Here is a 6,075-nt window from a genome sequence, read left to right on the forward strand (position 1 = left end):
TATCAAGGGCTCATGAGGGAGGGGGGAGCGGGGAGGGAGGGGAAAAATGAGGACCTAATGTCGGGGGTTTAAGAGGAGAGAAAATGTTTTGAGAATGATGTACAAATGCGCTTACACAATTGATGTGTGTATGGATTGCGATAACAGTAGTATGAGCCCCTAATAAAATGTTTAATAAAAAAAAAGAAAGAAAGATACATGCTAAGAAATTGCCTAAGAAACCTGCACTTCAACCTAGGCCAGCCACTAAGTTCAGTAAAAGTTTGGTTAAGTGTTGGAAGAGAGCTCCTGAGAAGACTCAATTTGAAAAGGTCATGAAAGCACCCATTGTCCATAATCCAAGGACTTCTCTACGAGAACACTAACTGGGGAAAAGTAAGCATCAGGGACTGAAGTAGCCACATACATTAATTTAAAAAAAAAAAAAGGAAAAAGAAGACGACGTCACTACGTGGGACACCGCCGCCTTCAGCAGTTACAAGCAACACACGCTAGGGAAGAGGCAGAATCTGATGCCCAGAACCACCAAATTACTGTACTCCAAATCAATGACTCTAAACCGAAGAGGCATTACATACTGGCAAAGGGTCAATTAATCAAGCATGCATATATATCTCTATCTCTATCTATCTATCTATCTATCTATCTACCTATCTATCTATCTATCTATCTATCTATCTATCTATCTATCTATCTATATTCTTAAGAAAACCTCATTGCCATCTGTGAAGTTTGGTGTCTGGGGTGTCGTCCACGGGGGAACTAGTTAGCTTTTAACTCATGTGATTTGTTAGGGTGCAGAGATAAGCCTCTCTCTCTCTCTCCCTCACACACACACACACACACACACACACACACAGCAGCAGCAGCAGCAGCAGCAAAGAGTTAAGTCACAAGTTTATTAAAGCATAAAATCACTTCAAAAGAAGTGAAGCAGGACCCTCTGAAGAATTGAGATGAGGAAGCTGTCCCAGGGAAGGTTTTCAAGGGAGAGGGGGTGCCTCTCTTCAGGTGGCCATGCACTTTCTAATTAGTTACTCAGTCCGTCCTTGGGTCTCATCCATCCTGGGGTGTCTTTCGGTGTCAGCTGGGCTGCTTGCTCTGGGTCAGCAAGTCTCAGAATTATCTTCGAGCACAGTCCTGTGCCAGAATTTTAGTGGGGCCTGACTTCAAGGTCAAGGTGTTTACCAACCAGTTTTCACCGAGTCATTTGTTCTTCACTTGTTTCCCAGGGTCCTTTGAGTATTCCTTAGCAGACAGGGCCGAAGCATGTGTTCCATCCCTGCCACCACGGAGCTGCTTCCACCTCACAGCTTTAACAGCCATGAGCAAGGCAACCAGCTGCTACAAAGTTGCTAACAACTCACCGCGGGTCAGAGCAGAGCTAGATTTCACAGACTGTTCCAAGACTGGTTGTTCATTTGTGTTGTAGTTTTGGAAGTAGATTGGCAAACCTTTCTTCTGGGTGGGCTGCAACTGCCAACTTTCCAATTCGAAGGCAATCTTGTACCTGTTAAAGCTCCAAGACACATGATATAAGCCAAGAGAGACTTGAAGGCCACAGGAAGTTATGGATTATGATCGCATCTTAAATTAAGTGTAAGGTCTCCAGCAGCAAGACCCGGAGAAACTGAGGGAGAAAAGATGCAAATAACAACCTCAGACAATTGAACAACAAATGGAGGGCTGATTAGCAGGAGAGTGGGAATGAATGCACGCGTTCATGAGTCATCTATAAGCTGTCTGCCAGCCCCTCCCTGACTTACCATTGGGGATGGCAGCCAGCAATATTCCCAGAAACTCCGGAAGACAACTTCAAGGGATCTACAACCGAGGCAGAGGTGCACTAATCAAACCTAGAAAAAATGAGAGAATGCATTAACCATCACACTAAACCACAATATCCTTCCATTGCTGCAGAGGTATCCCGAAGACTTGACATCACACATTGGGGAAGGGCTTATCTCTTGCAACTCATGCAGTTCTCCAAGAGAAGACACATACCCCGAATGACACCTAATAGAACCCCCATGGGATGCAGCACACTCGCTAGGGAGAGAAAAGCCACCCCAGCCAAATGGCACTTCTGAAATAATCCATAGACCAGCAATGTGAAACACTGGTTAAAGCAACACAGCAAAAAGGAGGGCCTCAAAGAGTAAGGGAAGAAGCTAAGCTATTGATATATCAAAACAAACTTAATGTCTGTCTGTCTGTCTATCTATCTATCTATCTATCTATCTATCTATCCATCAATCTATCTTGCTAGCTAGCTAGCTTCAAGAAGTTTGTAGAAAAATGGAATTGAAAGATAAAAACAAGTGAAACTATTTTTCTACAGAACTCCAGCAAGACCAAGACACTTTTGTAAGTAATGATACGAGCCTTTCAGTCCATCTCTAAAGAACCGAGGACCCAGGAATTTAACAGGGTCAATGTGATCTTTCTACGTTATTGACTGAAGAAACCCTGGTGGCCCTTTAATACTTCCTTTTTAAGATCAGGTCACCAACAGAAGCCAGAGGAGACAAAGCAGAACTTTCAGAAGGAAGTCTGATGATATCGCATCTAAACTCACAAAATGTCCATGTTCAATATGAGAAATGAGTAGGCACATTGTCATCATGAAGCAAGAATTTCTGGAGAAGGTTTTCTGGGTAACTTTATGCTAATTTTTAATTGAAAAAATTAATAATTTTATTGAAACTATTTCTATAATAAGCATATGCTGTTTGTTTTTTGACCCTGTAGAAAGTCAACAAGCAAATGCCTTGAACACGCCCACAACTGCTCATTCCATCTTTTGCTCTTGACCGGACCAGTTTTACTTGAATGAATGGAAACTTAAAACGGACACTTCTTGACAACCATTGCCTTGATGGTGCCTTGACTTCAGGACTGTACCTGTAAAACCATGCTTCAACTTCTGTTACAATTATGATAGGAAATGCTTCAGGTTCGATCATGATGCTACTTGTTGAAAATTTCCATGGGAAACTCAGCTCTTGTCTGCCGCTGAATTGGGCACAACAGTGTTGGCACCCATCAAACAGATAGTTTGCTCAACGTTACTTCAGACTGAGGTCTGAACGAAGCAGAAGAAATCAAAAAGTCGATAGTGGTGGCTGTTGTTTTTGTTGTTGCTCTTCAGTCCTCTGCAAGGTTAATTTTTGTCCTTGCCAATTGATGTGGACGGTCTGCCCCCACCAGTGTCATCTTCTCCATTGGGTTGCTCCTTCTTAACACAAGTTTTCCACTCATAACCTGCTGATCGCTCTGCAACATTGTCCCCATAAAGTTCTCATCAAACATCGATGTCACCTTAAATTACACTTTGGCTATTGATTCCACTTGAACGGAATTCATATTGCTCTGATCGGGGCTGTTTTCAAACTGGTGTCTCAAAATAGATCATGTTCAGACATTTTTTAAAATTAAAATCATTTTATTGAGGGCTCATACAACTCTTATTACAATCCTTATACACATCCATTGCGTCAAGCACATTTGTACATTTGTTGCCCTCATCATTCTCAAAACATTTGCTTTTCAATTGAGCCCTTGGTATCAGTTCCTCATTTTTTTTCCTTCGCTCCCCATTACCCCCTCCCTCATGACCCTTGATAATTTGTAAACATGTGATAACAAGTTAGTATGAATTTATTTTGGTGACTTTTTAAAATTCTATGCCTAATTTGTTTTTTAATTAATCATTTTATTGGGGGGTGGTCTTACAAATCTTATAACAATCCATCATTCAATAGTATTAGACACATTTGTACATATGTTGCCATCAACATTTCCACAAACTTTCTTTCTACTTGAACCCTTGGTATCAGCTCCTCTTTTCCCCCCATCCCTCCACCACCCTCCCACAGTCGTGAATCCTTGCTCAACTATATATTATTATTGTTATTTCATGTCTTACACTGCCTGTTGTCTCCCTTCACCTACTTTCTGTTATTTGTCCCCCTGGGGGAGATACATATCCAACCTTGTGGTGGGTTCCCCCTTCCCCCCCTTCCCTGATGATATTGGTACACCCATGACTGTTCCTGAGGGGTTTGTCTGTCTTGAATTCCATGTGCCGAGAGCTCTTATCTGTACTGATGTGTATTCTGGTCTATCCAGACTTATGAGGTAGAACTGAGTCATGGTAGTTGTGGGGAGGGGAGGAAGCATTCAGGAACTAGAGGAATGCTATGTGTTTCATCAGTGATATACTATGCCTAATTTTTTATAACATGCATTTTCCCCCCATGAAATACTATAGCTAGCTAGCTAACTATTCACAAACATACAGGAGGAGGTTTTAAAAAGCTCATAGAAAATTTTTCATTATCTTTAAATTCCATTTTTCTGATTTTTTAAAGCCCCCTCATATTGTAAATATACATACATATAGGAACATAAAAACCCCTGTATATATGTACACACACACATACACCTACATAAGGGAGCTCTAAAAAGTTCATAGGAAAATGGAATTGAAAAAAAGGAAAGAAAAATGGAACTGAAAGATCATAGATTTTTCCCCCAGATACTTTATTAAGCCCCCTCGTGTAATAGAAATGTAATGCTTCCAAGACAGTAGACCATTACAAATTATATGAAGAGATAGGAAGAGAGGGCTCCAGAAAATGAAAAAAAAATAAGGAACAGAAAAGTCTATGAGGAAGAACAGATCATAGAAACTTTAGCCAACATTTTAAAATTAGTATTAAGTTTCCATGGGAAACACTGATAAAAGTTTAGAAGAATTCAAGAAAACGATACAGATGTCTGGCACTGATTCAGCCAAAGACGGCCATTAGGTTGATTCAAGAGATTCTAAGCATATTTCTGCAAACACTTGGCAAAAGGAAACACTGAGGCACATTGCCTCCAAACAGCTTCAAAGATTCAGTGAAAATCAACCAAGTCACATACCTGAAGCCCCAGGTTTTGGTAGAAATAATGAACAGGTTTTACAACAGGTGTAGGAGATAATTAACAATTTTTACAATGATCATGACCTTAAACAATGTAAATAGGCATCCCAGGAAAAATCTACAGTCCCCCAAGGGATTATCAGACTTTTCACTGATATCTAGGCTTCTCCTTGGGGTGTCAGACTGGGACTGGCCTCCTGGCTTTCTAAATGGCCTTGCTTTCCTCTAGAGTTAGAGTATCCTTACTGACGAAGTTTAAAAGGAATTTTTACAGCATTTAGGAACTAGAGGAAAGTTGTATTTTTCATCATTGCTACATTGCACCATGTCTGGCTAGTCTCCTCCCCGAGACCCCTCTGCAAGGGGATCTCCAGTGGCCTACTAATGGGCTTTGGGTCTCCACTCTGCATTCCCCCCATCATTCACTATGGTATGATTTTTTGTTCAGATGATGCCCGATACTTGATCCCTTCGACACCTCGTGATTGCACAGGCTGGTGTGCTTCTTCCATGTGGGCTTTGTTGCTTCTGAGCTAGATGGCCACATGTTAACCTTCAAGCCTTTAAAACCCCAAACGCTATACCTTTTGATAGTCGGGCACCATCAGCTTTCTTTGCCACATTTGCTGATGCACCCATTTGTCTTCAGCGATCATATCCTGGAGGTGGGCACACAATAATATGTTTTTTTGTACTTTGATGCCAGATAACTGATCCCTTTAGCACCTCGTGATCACACAGGCTGATATGTTCTTCCATGTGGTCTTTGTTGCTTTTGAGCTATATGGCCGCTTGTTTACCTTCAAGCTTTTAAGACCCCAGACACTATATCCTTTGATCGCTGGGCACCATCAACTTTCTTCACCACTTTTGCTTATTTACCCACTTTGTCTTCAGCGGTTGTGTCAGGAAGGTGAGCATCATAGAATACCAATTTCATAGAAGAAAGTATTCTTGCATTGAGGGAGTACTTGAGTGGAGGCCCAATATCCTCTGCTACCTTAATACTAAACCTATAAATATAGGCACACGGATCTATTTCCCCATCCTCCATCCTCATATATATATTTGCATATGTTCATGTCTTTATCTAGACCTCTCTAAATGTCCTTTGCCTCCCAGCTCTTTCCTCTATTTCCCTTGA

This window comes from Echinops telfairi, unplaced genomic scaffold, assembly GCF_000313985.2.
Source record: "Echinops telfairi isolate 266 unplaced genomic scaffold, ASM31398v2 ScPeMD7_7400;HRSCAF=8409, whole genome shotgun sequence".
Lineage (NCBI taxonomy): Eukaryota > Metazoa > Chordata > Mammalia > Afrosoricida > Tenrecidae > Echinops > Echinops telfairi.